This window comes from Lontra canadensis, unplaced genomic scaffold (assembly GCF_010015895.1).
Source record: "Lontra canadensis isolate GAN:19392208 unplaced genomic scaffold, GSC_riverotter_1.0 scaffold12, whole genome shotgun sequence".
Classification (NCBI taxonomy): Eukaryota; Metazoa; Chordata; class Mammalia; order Carnivora; family Mustelidae; genus Lontra; species Lontra canadensis.
Genome location: NW_022631006.1, coordinates 21,038,356 through 21,055,582, shown reverse-complemented (window position 1 = coordinate 21,055,582; position 17,227 = coordinate 21,038,356).

Here is a 17,227-nt window from a genome sequence, read left to right as displayed (position 1 = left end):
ATGTTGGCAAGTTGGCCGGTAGGGGCAGACATGTCTGGGCACAAGGGTGTTAGCTTAGCCTACTAATATTTTTCTTGGACAGTAATGAAAGTCTTGCTGGAAATATCTTGCCATTCCCTCTTATGCTCACTCTTCTCTCTACTCTCCTAATTTAGGGGGAGAGAGGCAGAGTTGCTTTCTGAACTTTTCTGGGAAAACTAAAATAGGGTTCTGGTCATTTTCAGGGGTTGACAGTAGCCTCCTCGATCTGTTTGATGAGTATATATTTATTGACAACCTACTGTGTGCTAAGTGCTAGGTGTATTGCAAGGAATAACAGAGATTTGATGGTTTACTCTCTATTTGGAGAGAAAGGTAGTAAACAAGTAAACATATACATCATAACTAATTGTGATAAGTGGTTCAAAGAATATGAACATCATAACTAATTGTGGTTAAGTTGTTCAAAGAACATGACCACAGTGTTCCAATAGAAGATTGCAAACAGCATGGTGGTAGCTTAGTCAGAGAAAGCCTCTCAGGAGAAACTGAGTCCTAATGGAAAAGAAGGATCCAGCCATGGGATGAAGAGCTAGGAAAGATTGTTCCAGGTGAAGGGAATAGCATGAAAATTGTTAAGGTCTCTGAGAGTCCAACAGGAGACCAAGAGCCTGTGTACACATGAGAGGCCCACAGACTGGCCTAAAAGAAATAGAAAGGAAATTAATTTGAGGCCCTTTTGTGGTTCTTGGGTTTGGGAGTTCTCATGGGGTTCTGACACGTACAGGAGTCTCTTCAGCGAATGGCGTAGAGCAAGCCATGACCAGCTCGAGTCCTACTCACACAGGAAGGCCATGGGTTTGCCAGGAACTATCTGTCCTCCATGAACCAGAGGATAAACATGGGTCAGAACCAGCCCAGACAGAGGCAGCTAGGAGTGGAATTTTCTCTCGGTTCTTCACCATCCACATGCCACCTGGGGTCATGAGTTCAAAATGGCATCAGAAGAAGGCTTGCAGGGCACTCTAGAACAAATGCCCGAAGCCAGGGTAGGTGTCAGGCTTGGGCCACAGGCACAGGCACCCCCATTCACAGCAGGCCTAGGAACAAGGCTGGGGATAAGAAGTTCATTTAGTAGCCAGGAAGTCCATCATTGGTTCACAGGTTCACATAAGAAAAATAATGGATTCCTAATAAAAACAGACACCCAGACAGGGAGGACGTTCTTTTCACAATGGACAAGACTCATCCTTTTGGTCTGGCAGCCTTCAGAGACATTGTTCTCACCATGTCCTTTACAGGCCAAGGTTGCTAAAGGGGGAGATTAATTTTTATTGCTATGATTATCTGCTAAGTAGATGCCCTCAGGCCCGGGATGTATGTTCCATTTTACTCTGTTAGAAGTAAATACATTTCCTGAAGGATAATAGACTCTAGCTAAAGTATCACCTATGCACTACATGCAGGCCAATAGCATCAGATATATTGGAGAAAGTGTCCAGGAAGGCCTTTCTGAATGGGGGGGGGGGCATATGCCTGACAAACCCTTACTCATGTGTTTGTTTTGTTTGGCCTTTACTGAAAAAGCATTGACTATCTGGCAAAATTTGTTCATGAATTCCCTGTTATTCATTTATCGAGCCTGAGTCCAGTCATTAAATGTCAACCCAGGGCATTCAGTTCTTCTTGGTGCAACAGTTTTTTGTTGCCAGAGACAAGCCTCCTACCATGAGCCAGGTTACACACTTCTATCCACTCTATGTTGTTGCAAAGATGAGTTGAATCCAACCAGAATTAAATAGAAGCTCTCAGGGGCTAGGTCAGAACTGACTTGGTCCAGGTTATAACTCCAACTGTTCTGAGCCTCCATCTTCATTCGATAATTTATTTATTTTTAGGAGTTATTTCTGCAAAAGGAGACCTGTCCACAATATTACTATATATAAGTCAGGGATTCCCCCCACCCCTCCCGTGTGTGTGTGTGCGTGTGTGTGTGTGTATTTAAGCTAAAGGAAACCTTACCATCCAGGTCCAGCTTCAATGAGGCTGGGAAGCACGCATCTTTCATCCATAAAAAGCCTTCAAAGAGACTTCAGGCAGAAATTTACCACATGTTTGGCTAGATCCCCCTGAGGTGGTGAAAACATGATTTTTCGCAAACTTTAAGGGCAATGCAAGACTTTCCACAAAGTGATAACATAACCTCGAACACGTCAGCATATGCAACTTTTCAAGTCCCAATGTCTGTTCTCTGCAATTCTAGACAGGAGCAGAATGTAGCAGCAGGACTCTGCCGTAAACACAAAGGGCCTTGAATTCCTGATGCAGAAGGCAACGGAAAAGTCAGATGCAGAAGGCGAAGCTTGAATCCACCCTTTGTGTCCACAGCTACATTAACTGGACTCACTAGAAAAGCTGGCTTTATAAAAAATTTAGATCAAAGGCCCACTCTGTCACATTTTGAGATATTGCAAGTTACCCTCACTTACTTAACCATGCTTAACTCTGGAGAATAGGGAGGGGTCGTGGGGAAGATGGTGACAGGCAAAGGTAATGGCTGAAACATTTGATCTTTATGTTTGAGAGTTTTTGTGGTAATGGCTGCCAAGAAAGAACAAGTCTGTCATCCATTCCCTTTCCCTCAGGAAACATCTTTGGTGAGTCCCATGCAGTTACTCATTCGATCAACAAACGTGTTCTATGCCGGGCACTGAGGGTGAATAGGACAGGATACGCCACATAAGTGACTGGGAACTCCACTGTGGTGGTTTTCAAGCAGCCCCTTGAGTCAAGACTCACCACAGTTCTTCACTTCTCACATTTGTCCCTGACGGCCACCCAACCCCAACACGAAAGTTGGGACATCAGCCTTCAGGAAGGAACCGCACCATTTACCCAACCGTGCAAGTGCAGTGAAAGACACGCACAAAGAATGGATGGCATTTCATCACCATGCCTGAGTGTCCCCCAGCCTTCAGCTTGCCCCTTTCCATTGCCTGGAAGAGGGGTGTTATCTTGCCCCCCCAACCACTTCTCACAGCCCCATCAACATTCCCATTCACTGCCCACTCAGGCTCTTGCCACTCACCTTTGCATATCTATTCCCTGTCTAAGCCTTCTTCCAATAAGCTTTGCATCCAATGGCGTTTCCCCTTTTCTGCAAAAAATGAAGGACACAGTGATTGTGACATGTTCTGAAGAGATTTACTTTACCAAGAAAGTGGTGAAACTGGGTGCCCACGAGGAAATCAGTGAGTCACTCAGGACTCTTAGCCTTTGCCTTGAGGGCTGTTGAACTCAAGCCCTGTAGTGTTCAGCTTAAGCCCAGCTGGCCCAGCTGCGTGCCTGACAGGGTCACTCCCTAAACAGTAGATTATGCAGAAAAACATTAGCCAAACAGGGTCAAACTGAATCCCATGGCTTTTGTTGATATAATTTGAGAAAATGACCAAATACTGACAGGATGATGAATAAAGTCTATCTTATCTCACTGGACTGTAGCAGGAAAGTAAATAATTCTTAGAAAAACTGATTCCAACTCCTCTGCCTCAGCAAATGTAGGAGAGAGAAAAAAGAGATAAACATGGGCAGCTCTCACCATTTTCAATACAATGCAAAAACTGACACCAATATCCACCCAATGGTACACAACCGGATTGAAAGTTTAGCAATGGGGGGCGCCTGGGTGGCTCAGTGGGCTAGGCCTCTGCCTTCAGTTCAGGTCATGATCCTAGGGTCCTGGGATCGAGCCCCGCATCGGGTTCTCTGCTCAGCCGGGAGCCTGCTTCTTCCTCTCTCTCTGCCTGCCTCTCTGCCTACTAGGATCTCTGTCAAACAAATAAATAAAATCTAAAAAAAAAAAAAAAAAAAAAAAAAAAAAAAAAAAAAAAAAAAAAAAAGAAAGTTTAGCAATGGAATGAGAAACAAACCAGAGTCACTATCATCCACCTGGGAATGACTGAAGGGGAGAAAAGCTAGTAGAAACCTCTGTTTCCACCTAACCCCTGACCAATCATGTTTTAAACACTGTTGTTAATAATAAAGCAAAAGCAAAGAAACAGTTGAAGCTGGGCCCTACCAGAGAGTGAGATGTGAGCCTTCACTGATGCCATGACTCTGCCAGGAGACCTCTTCTTCTTTTCTGTAAGGCTAGCAAAAGCTCCCCATCTTCCATCAAGCCCTCAAGGACTTCACCCATTCACATACATTGGTTTCAGGCCTATTTTCCTCTATCTCATGACTTCAAACAAGAAATCTACATTATTTTATCTTTTTTGGCTCTCCCACACAGTGTGGTTTGGAGCTGAACATCAAAAGCATCTAGTGTTTTCTGGGGAGATAATTTTGATAAGAGTTTTCCTAAGAGCCACCACCCATGGAAGAACAAGGACAGTTGATGGCTTATTTCCATCAAGTTAGGGGCGACTCTGGTAAGCACATCTGTGAGTTTTCCTTTGAGTTGAAACCTTGAATAACATATCAAACCTGGCATTTCTTGGTGCTCTTCTTATGTCTCTTCTGTCATTCACTGATTACCAAGGTCCATGGTCCCAGCAGGTGACATGCACAACAAAAGAACACCCAATAGAGAAGAGCCCATTTTCTTCAAGCTCAAAAATCCACACAACCCAACATGAATGCTTTGTCCATTTTTCACCAAAGCAGGAACCCATTTTGCTACTCTCAGGTATAAACACACCATTAGGGGGCAAAAGTGATCAGCCTCATCCGAGCAAAACCTCGTCTTTCCAACACATGGCAGGGCTGCTGAGTGGCCTATGGACAAGGTTGCTTTTCTCATGCACATTTGCCTTGGCAGAGAAGGTTTGATCCTTTGGTAAGAAAGGGAGAAAGGTTATTTATGCTGAAATTTTAAGGCAGAGGTTCTAATCAGTCAGGCTTGACATAAAGAGAGTGAGTGATTGTCCAGTTTGCCCGAGACTGATGGGGTTTCCTGAGACTTGGGAACTTCCATGCTTTCTTTTTCTAAGCAGGAAATTCCTCAGTAAGCTGGGACGAGTACTGCCTGGATCCCAAAAGTCAACTTTCTCTCCTTCTAGACCTGCTTCTCCCAATTCCCCTCACCTGCTTGTTACACGCAAGTCCAGGAGCAGGGGTGCCCAGGGAATTCCTGGATCCCCACACCTACTCCCTTGGGATTGCTGTCAGAATGCGCTCCAGGCCCAGATGCTCTCTAGAGGCTGTCCTTGGGCCAACTATCATCAATCTGTCATTCTTTCATCTTTAGAGATTTCATCCTCAAATGTGAATATTGGCCCTGACCTTCACCTTCAGCTTGTCTTCCACTCCAACTGCCCATCTGATGTCTTCACCCTCTACCCTGTTGGCTTCTTAAGTTCAAGAAAAACTACACCCAAACTCAATGTAACCTCTTCACCTATTTTTTTTTCTTTCTTTCGCATCTCATATTTTCAAGAATGGCTCTGTCATCCTTGCAGACTTACACCTAGACTTCAGATTCCCCTTTTCACAGACTCCTTCCCCCAGGATGCCTCCCAAGACTAGTCGTCTTCCAAACCCTACGTGTAGGCAGTTCTCTAGCTGACCGCCATCTTTCCAGTCCTCATATCACTGGGGCCCCAGCCAGTAGAAACATCACCCCTTGCCCTGCGTTTCTTTCCCCTCCCACCCTAAACCCATCCAGCAAACTACCATCATGGCTCTGATCACCTAGGTCACTCCTCCCCTAAACATTCAGAACAGTCTCTCCTTCATCATAACATGCCCAAGCCCCACACACCCTTCAGACCCCAAATGGTACCTTCCCCATGAAGCTTCATCTGTCCCTACAGAGAGTAATAACTCTTGTGTCTGAACTCCTTGAGTACTTGACTCATCCATACACCATATGATTATATCTAGACGTTTTCTCTTCCCTTTTAAACCAAAGCCCCTGTGAGCAAGAATTGTATGTCATTCACTGTTTTATCCCCACGCACAATAATAAATAGATAAATAAAATCCAAGTAAGCTTTAACCTGAGGCTTACTCTCTTGCATGGATGCTGTTGTTTGACTCCCCAATGCAGCTTCTACCACCCCATGTCTTCTGACCATTCCACTTCTCCCCTTCTTAGTTCCCCAGAGGCAAAGACCTGAGAGTGGAATGGGGGGTGGGTTGGGGGATTAGGGGGTCTATGCCCTGCTGCAGGCCTATCACTGTAGGATTCGTAACTGCCTTGGCAGGCCAGCAGGGCTCAGCTGAAGGGACTTTACCCCAGACAGAACCGTGAAACAGAGATTCCTTTGAGGTGCGACCTGAATTCTTTCCCTGCCCTCTGTCTTCACCTTCATAATTAGCACACTTTTCCAACAGAGGCCTGACGCTGTACTTCACTTTACCCGCTCTTCCACATCTCCTGGGCAGCTGTGGCCCTGTGTTTGCCTGTTTCCTGACCCAAGAAGCAAAGACATGTGTTAAACATTTAATTATTTTTTATAGGGGAAATAAAGGAGTTGGCCTAACATACTGCTGTCTGGAGGAAACATTTTTCCTTATTCTTGTCAACTCACCCATCATGGAGTAAACATTCAGAGATTCAGAGAATGGGAGAATCTGAACTTGTCTTTGGCTCTCTTTTTTCCCCCCTCATCACCTCCCCCACCAACCCCTCCAGTTGCAGCATTTCTTGGTTTGAATCTGAAGCCTCCAAACCCAGACATTATAGGGCTGGTTCACATTGTTAGAAGACATGTGTCTGCTGAAGAGCTCCCAGAACCCTTTAGATGGAGGAACAGAGCTGCAACCCTTGCCACAGCTGCAGGGCTGGCTAACCCCACTTGCAGCCATGCCCTCATCTCCTTGCAGGAATCACACACTTCACTCGATCCATGTTTATCAAGCACTCACCATGTAGTACACCATGTAGTACATGTAGGTGTTCTGTGGCTACTGGCAATAACGGAGAGTGATATTCCAAACAGCAGGAATGAGGGAGACGGGCATGGTGTGGGCTCCAGCCAGAGTGCTGGAGCAGGATTTTGCAAGACACTGTTGTTGCTAGATTACTGCATTTGTTGCTAAATTGTGGGGATGTCCAAAGCTTTCCGGGTGAGAGACCAGAGCACCTTGGGTGGAGTTGGGGAGTAAGGAGGACACTCAGGGGCTTCATGGGCCAGTTATTTGCCTCCTGGTATGGAATCATTCCAGCAATTTAATAACTGGTAGGGCCATCCCAGTGTAAACCGGCTGAATATGATATGAATAGTCTTTGATAGAGCGATGTGCAAAATCAAAAGAGGAATTTGACCTCACAGATCTCAGAGCAGAATGCAGGAGATGGATGGTACTGTGGTCTGAATGTTTGTATCATCCCAAAATTCATATATTAGAGCCCTAATCCCCAAAGTTTCCAGTGTTAGGGGGTGGGGTCTTTGGGAGGTGATCAGGTCATGAAAGTGGGACCTTCATGGAAGGGATTAGTGCTCCTGTAAAAGAGAACTCACAGACTCCCTAGAACCTTCTATCATGTGAGAACACAGCAGGAAGTGTCTGACCATGAAGAGGGCTCTAACTAGAACCCAACCATGCCAGCCTGCTGATCTTGGACTTCTAGTCCAGAACTGGGAGTACTAAATGTCTGTTGTTTATAAGCAACCCAGTCTGTGATGTTTTGTTATAGTGGCCCAAGTGGACTAAGACAGACAGTAATCAAATACTCATAAAAAAAAAATGTAAGATCCCACTTAGGATAAAAATTACCAAATATAAAACTGTGTCTATAAATAACATTACAAAGATCATTGTTTAATGCAGTGAGAGGATGCAATAGTAGAACTTGACCACTTGAGATTCATCAGGGAAGGTTCTCAGAGGAAGCAAGTCAATGAAGGAATATAATGGCATTCTGAACAGAGTGACAGCACATGCAAAAGTCCTGTGGTAAAGAGAATGGGAAGAAAGCAGATGGAGTTAGAAGAGAGAGAAGAAAAGAGAGGGATTGAAGAGGAAGAAGGAAGGTATATTGGGACCAATGTGGAGCTTTGAAATTCCATCTATCCCAATAATATCATGTCAATAAGTGATTTAAAGCAGTGCCTGGAAAGTGGGTGGACCTGGAGTAGGAGGTTGGTGGTAGACCTCCCACTGGTTGACACCAAGGACCCCTGAATGTCCTATGTATGCAGTGTTTTCTGAGGAGCTCTCATCTTTCATCCCAGGAGGAAAGGACTCCCTTCCATAAGGCAAGGCTCTGACAAGCTTCTCATGTCAATGAAAATAAAATGCAGCAGAGAGAAAAGCACATAGTGATTTAAAAAAGGCATGCTCTCAACTTTCTCCTTAATTGTTATAAACTACCATTTATTTAATGCACACTCTGACAGCCAAGTGCCCAGCTGAATGCTGCTTTCCACTGTCTGCCTCCTCACTGTTCAGAATGACTCAGCCAGGGACGCATTTTCACCTCCTGGGTGCACTTGAGAGCATCAACACTCAGAGACTTTTAACCAGCCAAGGAGTCAACAGCCCCGGAGTAAAGCCCAGGCCTTCCTGACGCCTGCGCTTTGGCTTGTATCCCGTAACGGTTATTAAATGTAAACACGTGGTTGGCTCCATGACAGGTGCCAGGCCCTTGGAGCTTAATAGGACGCCATCTTGCCCAGAAGGAATACAGTCTCATGGAGGAGAGGGTCACACGTTTACGCTGCTAAGTACAGTACAGTGCGACATGGGCTTTGACGGCACACATTAAAGCCTCTTACGATACTTTTCTTCATGAAGGAGCTGTGATTTTCTGTTTAGTATTGCCTTCGGCTCAGCGGCCCCTGAAGACTAACTTTCCTGACTGAAATATGCGTGCCAGGCATTGTGCTAAGGACTTTCAACATATTTATTTAATATAATCCTCAAAGCAACGTCATCAGGAAGCCAACAGTATTGTCTGCACTGTACAGACTGAGAAACCAAGGCTCACATCAGCCTAGAGAAATTCCCAAGATCACAAAGAACTAATTTAGGACAAAGAAGTCACAGAGGGAGAGCCAACTAATACTGGAGCTGGGTAGCTCAGAATCTCCACCAAGCCAGTGATACCTTCTGAAATGGAAAACCAACCCCGAGCTGATGCAAGACCCAGAGTGTTCAAACTAACCCTAAACATCCCAACCACAGGAGTCGGACTGCAAAACAGGTTAGCTTCCCAGAGTCGGGCTCTCAGGGCAAACTGTTCCTACTTCTTGGACTTATTTTGACATCAAAATGTGAAAGTTCTTAAAATAAGGAAGAGGGTAGAGGCTCCAAGGAATGTTAAAATAATCTGTGGCCGAACACAGAAAGTTTAATATTCGTTAAAGGGTTTTCATTTCCAATGATCGTTTTACCATACCGATGTCTAAATTGAGGAGCAGGGAGAAGAGGAAGAATCTCTTACTTAATCCCTTTCCTGAATTTGCCACGGAGAATGCACAGCAGAGGTCTCCAGGGGCTTCAGTCCCCTCCTGTGCAAGCTGGGGGTCTGTGGCTATTGAGACCCTCCCCAGGTCTTCCTGCTGCTCATCCATATCCCACAGCACAGGGCCAACCCCTACCGTCTCCAGCACTTACTTAGGGATCCCCGTGCATCTCTCTTCTCCCAGAAGCAGAGTCGTGCCTGGATTATATCTTCATTATTTCATCTTTAAATCCAAAGAACAAATGTTGGACTCCAAAATCCTAGGAAATATCTGAAACCCAACCCAGCCAATCTCCATAAATTAAGTAACATTGGGCCTCAAATCCAAGTTGGCATTTCCAAAAGTCAGAAGGGTGTGTATGTCCAGGGAGCAGTCTGGAATGAACGCTCTGTGCTCTGGCTTCTAGGATATACCTTGCTAGCAGGGGCTTTCAGGGCCCTTGGCCTTGGGGTGGGGGTGGGGGCTGGAGCCCTTGCTGGTGTCTCTGAGCTGAAATTAAGCTTTACACTCACTACCTTTAGGGCAGACTTTCTGCTGGTTTCCTGGGAGGACACTCAACATGCTCAAAGGCTTGCCTGCCCTGAAATTAATTTATTCATTCATACATTTAATCATGAATTCTTCAACAATTTTTTTAAACACATATGCCAGCCATGAAGCGAGACACACTGATGGTACCTCAGTAAACATGCAGCTCTAGAATTTTAGTCTTCAGATTTATTCATTATGTCATCATTATTGCATCTGTACATATTGCCCAGGGGAAGGCTCATTTGAATACATTACTGCATCAGCACCCACTGATGTATCCGTGTCCTGGAAACACTCACTGATTGATTAGTTTCACTGTGGGAGAACAGTTGCACAAAAGCTTTGGAGGGGAGAGGGGAGGAGAGAGAAGGAGAGGCGGGGGAGGAGGGAGAGGAGAGAGAAGGGGAGGAGGTTAAGGGAGGAGAGGGAAGCTGAGGGAGGGGAACAGTCAACAGCACATAGCAGGCCAGGGCAGACTCGACTAAGCCCAGCAAGGGTCAGGGATACTGTCACCAGGAAGGTGACGTCACCAAATCCAAGATGGGAAAAGACAAATAAGGAGGAGCTGGAGAATCCAGAAAATACAAATGCCCTTAAAATTTTGCTGAGGTGGATAGACCATATCCCTCATTCACTCAAAAACACCAACTGTTTAATGATAGGGCACATGTTGGGCACCAGAGGCTATAAAACACCAAAGATGGGGCACCTGAGAGGCTCAGTCAGTTAAGCAAGCAACTCTTCATTTTGGCTCAGGTCATGATCTCAGGTCCTGAAATCAAGCCCCACGTGGGGCTCCACGCTCAGCAAGGAGTCTGCTTGAGATTCTCTCTCTCTCTCTCTCCTTCTGTCCTTCCCCCGCTTGCACACATACACTCTCTCTCTCTCAAATAATAAGTAAATAAATCTTAAACACACACATCAAAAGGTTTAGTCTTCCTCCACCAGGGTGTTCCCCACAAAGCAATCTACCAGAGCCACAAAAATGTGAACTATAAGAGAAGTGATTGATTAAAGTCATCTCTCTCTTGAGATGACTTTTTCTTTTTTTCTTTTTCTTTTTTTGCCTCATCTTCCCCCCTGCGGCTCCCCACCACCCTACATGAACTCAGTCTCTACACATGTGCTATGTTATTTGGAAAACTGCCTGCAAGGGTTGTGTTTGAACTGACATTCATTCATGTTTTTCTTATTCTACCTTTGTCAAGTTTTGATATCTAGTTTTGCCGGACTCTTGGAAAAGGTTGACAAGTGCTCTGCCTCTTCTATTCCAGGAATATCGTGATCCAACTCATTCCCTTTTAGCCTGAAATGGATGTTCCTCTCTTTTCTTTTCCCATATACACCTTACTTGTGACAGAACACACTAAACTGTAAGACGGTAAGTTGGCTGAGATAATACCATCTTCAAGGACCTGGGATACCCTCAAAATTTTGACCTAGTAAGATGTATACTAGCTTTGCATTGTAAGCTCTGCATACACATTATTTATATGTGAGTACATTTTATCCTTAAGGTGTGAACAGACTTAAAATATAACACTGTATTTTATTACAAATATTGTTGAATAGCATCGCCATACCTATCACTCTCTTTGACCAGTATACATACCTTTGAGTTATGTGAGATATTTAATTACTGTATTTAATCTTGCTCTACTGAATTCAAATAGACCTTCAATATAGACTAGTGGTATTCTGATTATATGTAGAATTACTTTATGCTTAGAGAAAAAGAACCTATCTCAGTATAAATGCTGGCTAATGCTCAGTTTCTAATGCAAATTAATTCTTTCATATATTGTTGCCATTGTTAATTTATTTGGTTAGGATGTTTTGCTGGTTCTCTTCTATTAAAATGAAGCAAAGTGTAGAATACACTTAATCACAGTACATGGCAATAAGTGACCAATAAACACTTGCTGTATTTGTCAATAAAATAGTGAATGAATGGATGGGACCCCTCGGCAGCTCAGTCCATTAAAGCATCCAGCTCTTGATTTTGGCTCATGTCATGATCTCAGTGTTGTGAGATCAAGACCCTCATCAGTCTCCATGCTAAGCATGGAGCCTACTTAAGATTCTCTTTCTCCTTCTCCTTCTTCCCCTCCCTAATCTCTCACTATCTCTAAAAATTAAGATTAAAATAAAATAAAATAATGATGGAAAAGTTACCTAACCTCTAAAACAAGAGTTGGCCAACTACAGTCCATGCACCATATCCAGCTCACCCTCTTATTGCTGAAGGAAATGTGTATTCACACAACTACACACATCTGTTCACACATATTCTCTTTCAAAGTTGAGTGTCTTCTGCTTTCAGGGTAGAATCGCTACAGCAGAAACCATATGGCCCCCACAAGCCTGAGATATTTACTATCTGGTCTTTTACAGGAAAAGTGTGTCAACCACATGATATGTACCACATAATTGGAAAAGAGCCAGAAGACATCCCCCCACCTCCCAGGAAGGTCTAAGCACATGAAAACTCCAGTTTTACTGTCAAAGGAGTAAAGGATACACCAGAGGTGAGGATGTTGGTGACCAAAGATGACTGAATTCTTTCTTGAGGAAGTATGCTCAAGTATATTGTCAAAGGTCACAATGTGAAGCATCAAGTCTCTGATGCTTCTTCTGACACTCTTATCTCAATCAACCTGTATGGTCCAGCTTTCCCCATTTCCCTTGAGAGTTTTGGGTAAGTCTTTTCCCGAATTCCAGGATTTTCACTGTCACTTTTTTCAGTAACAAGACTTCACTGAACTCAAATAAGATAGGGATCCTGTAAAGTGGATGTTAAGATGATCGTGACAACTCAACAGATGCCTGGATCCTAAGAGAGAGCTTCCTAGATGCAGCCCTCCGAACTTCTCTCTTCTTTTTTTTTTTTTTTAAGATTTTATTTATTTATTTGACAGACAGAGATCACAAGTAGGCAGAGAGGCAGGCAGAGAGAGAGAGAGGAGGAAGCAGGCTCCCTGCAGAGCAGAGAGCCCGATGTGGGGCTCGATCCCAGGACACTGGGATCATGACCTGAGCCGAAGGCAGAGGCTTTAACCCACTGAGCCACCCAGGTGTCCCCAAACTTCTCTCTTCTTAAAATGAAGAATCCCTGACTCTTGAGCCAAATTGGTCAGCAATTCCAATGCAGCACTGTGGAAATTCTACAATGCTGTAAAATGCCTCCATAATATTTGTTGTCAGTGTCTACCATACTTTCTCCCTATTATGAAAAAAGGAATTTTTAGGAAGATTCTTTTTAGGAAGAATTCTACTGTCACTATTTTGCAGTCACACTAAAGTATAAAGTCATTTGCAGAAACCCAGAACTTACTATTTAAACATAAATGTGAAATAATGCTCCTTCTCTCCACAGGATGTGGTACATATAGAATATGAAGATGTCATTTTAAAAAATGGTAAAATCTGAGTCTATTCTGAAAAAGAAAAAAAACAAAACAAGATAGTCATGAGAGATGATACCATTTAAGTCTCTGGTAGCCAACAAAATTTATAATAATCCCTTTTTTGTGTGGAAAATGGTGTTTGTGGCTTTTTTTTCTCATTCAATATAATGTTTTCCTAAACATCACGTTAACTGAATGACAGATTTTTAGTAATACACCACATAGTCTTAAAAGCCAATTATAGGTAGAAGTAAGAGAATAGAGAACAACTGGGCACATGAATAGAGAATAATTGACCAAAGAATAATCCAGAGTCAGACAATATTTTTTACTATATACTCATTGTTTTCTAAAGACTATATTGGTGATCTAAGAAAAAAATGCCCAGAGAAAGACTAACTAGCATATTTCATTTCCAGCAAACATGTATTATAATTCAGACATGTACTACAGATAAAATAGTGAGTTTTATTTTTCTTTGAAAAACATTTCTTTCTAAAATGATTTACTATATTCCTTATTTAGAAAAATGAGCAACACTTGTCTATTACTTTTTGATTCAACTCATAAAATTTTTCCTTTCACTTTTTTTTTTTTTTATATTTTATGCATTAGGAGAAAAGTAGTCCCTAAAATATCTTTGAACCCACAGTTTCAGAGAAAGGAAGAAGAAAAACATTAGGAAGAGTATTTACTCCTGCATGTTTCAAGCAAGTCTCGCTCTTGGAACAAAAGAGAGTAATGGAAGGGATGTGGAGCACTGGTATAAAAGAAAGAATTCCTGGATCCTAGACCTGGGAATCTTGAATACATCTACTAACATACAAGCCTCAGGTGCTTGATCTAGACAAAAGAACAGAAACAATGACCCTGCCTATTTCAGAGAACTCCCAAAGTTCTCATCTCCAAACACTATGGTGATGGGGATTGGGATTTTAACATATGCACTTGGCAGGGAAGCAAGAAATGCAAACATTCAGTCCATAGAAAATATTAAGAAAAATATTACCAAATAGGCCTCCAGAGCCTTTCAAATCACACTATATAGAATGATTTATTTCATTTACTTATGCCTGAGGCTATTTCTAGCCTTAGGTCAAATGTTCAAAATCTTTTCAATGGAAATACTCAGCTTATTTGACAATGTCAATGTTTTTTCTACTAAATTGATTTCATACAGGAACTTTGTAGTTAAGCTTCTTTGTGTTAAAAAATTGGCCACAATGCAAAGGAACATTTTTATACATCAGTAGAAATGACAGAGTATAAACAAAGGGGAAACAACTTAGTATACATGGAGAACAATTTAGCAATATCCATGCAAATTTAAAATGCCCTCACCACTAGCCCCAGACAGATGCCTCTGGCAATTTCTTTTACGGTCATACACACATAAGTGCACGGTTTTCATTTTTTTCTTGGTCATCTTAATGAGTACAAAAATATTAATTGCAATATTAGTTTAATAGCAAGGACTGGAAACAACATAAATGATCTTCAACAAATTAATAAGTACATTTTTATTTATTAATAATTGGTTAAATATATATGTTCAAACAATAGAATGCTCTGCAGCTTTTTAAAAACAATAATGCAGCACCCAAAACTTACAGGGACTAGCCTCTAACATACTGGTAAGTGAAAGACAATACACACTGTTGCACAGTATTCCACTATTTAAGGAAAAAGAGATAATACGCACACATGTGTTTGTGTACGTGTATGTGCTTCCACCAAGACCATCTCTGGAAGAATTATGTAACTCAGGGGTGATTCTATAAGTATATATAAAAGATAATATATATACTATTTATTTAATTTTAATTTTATTATATTTTATATATTATTTTATTATGATTTATATTAATTATTAATTATAAGATAATTATATATACCCTAAAGAATAGATTAAATAATATATTATATTATATTATATTATATTATATTATATTATATTATATTATATTATATTATTATAGAAGATGGTTGGCCTGGGGCAGGTAACTGGGAAGCTGGGGAGTGGGATGTGAGATCAAATTTTAACTATACATTCTTCTATTTCTTTTGAATTTTGGTTCAGAAACATATATTACTCAAAGAATAACTTTCTGAAAATAAAGTTGGCAAATGAGTCTTCCTATTACAGTTTCAGGCTACTTTACAGACTGTTAATGACTGGAACATTTGGAAAATTTCACAACTAATAAAAAAAGTATATCACACCTTCTTTCTCAAAAATCTCAATCGTAATACTTCTTAGTTTTCATGATGATTCCCTTTGTTTCCATTCTGGGACACTAATTCTTTCAGAATGGTTGAGCTTCCAAATTAGATTTCAAATTAGAATAGTTAAGCTCCCAGGTCATTTTCAATAGGCATTCATGAATTTTCCAACTGTCACAAGCAATTTTGTCAAGGCTTCCTTGTACTAGTTCCAGGATATGTGGGGACATCAAAGAAAGGGGGTTCTCCTCAAAACTTGCTGAGATGACTACAGAAAACAAACAGAGGTAAACTAATCCAGACAGACTCCCGGAATCCCAGTTAGGACTCCGTTCTCTCAAAGACCAGAGGAAGATCATGGCAAGAATTAATGCGTTCTCCATTTTGCCCCAGCCATGGAGGGATGCCAGCATTTTAATTGAGGGCTACTGGGGAAAGAGGCAGAAGATAAATGCAAGACAGGTCAGAGTTGGAGATGTTAACATCAATGGGGTAAGGACCAGGATGTCCCAAGGCAGAAAGATCAGATCTCTGGGTCCCAGCTTCTAGGCTCAGGTCACGCTGTCTGAAGTGCAAAGAAAAACAGCAGAAATCTCTAGGTAGTGGTGAAATACAAGTCTCCAGGATAGGCAAGGTCAGAGACCATTTGTGGAGATAGAGTTTCAACTTAATTTAAATTCGGATCCTACATAGAGCTAAGTGACCTTGGGACCGGGTCCAGCTGCTGCCAAGAGGCTAGAAGACACAAGCTGAGGTTCAGCTGCTCACATGTAAGCCTGTGTTGACAGCATCCCCAGTGAGTAGGCAGCCATAAAAGATGGAGGGGAGAGGCTGTACTTGGAAGAGTTCCCCCAGACACATGGGACCTAGAAGTCAAACTCAAGACTGACCCCAGACCTCATTCGTTAGGAGAAACGTGTGAGTAATTTCTAAGTCATGATCCTTAACTCTCTGCTCCTTTTTATAGTTGTAATTTTCTTTGCCAGAGAACTCAATCTGAGGTACTCCATTATTATTCCTTGACTAATTACTCTGAATGAGAATCTCCAAGCCTGTTCTGACATGCATTCTTCAGTACTTCTTTCCAAGGCTTGTTTGTTTCTTTGCTTGCTTTATCCTCTGACGACAAACTAGACATTTGCTATGGGATGTTCTGCCGTCATCTTAAACTCAACATGTCTTAAGCCAAACATAAACATCTTCCTTTCCCTCCCTGTCCTATCACCCTCCCTCCTTCCCTTCTCCCCAGCTCTTTTGTTCTTTCCCCGGTATCTCCATTCTGTCACCTAAGTTCAAAATCAGACAGCCAGCTTTTCTGCCATCTTCTTAAAAATGCAGAATCACAGGGGCGCCTGGGTGGCTCAGTGGGTTAAAGCCTCTGCCTTCTGGGACGCCTGGGTGGCTCAGTTGGTTAAGCAGCTGCCTTCGGCTCAGGTCATGATCCCGGCGTCTTGGGATCCAGTCCCACATCGGCGTCCTTGCTCATCAGGGAGCCTGCTTCTCCCTCTGCCTCTGCCTGCCATTCTGTCTGCCTGTGCTCGCTCTCTCTCCTTCTCTCTCTCTGACAAATAAATAAATAAAATCTTAAAAAAAAAAACAAAAAAGCCTCTGCCTTCCGCTCAGGTCATGATCCCAGGGTCCTGGGACTGAGTCCTACATGGGGCTTTCTGCTCA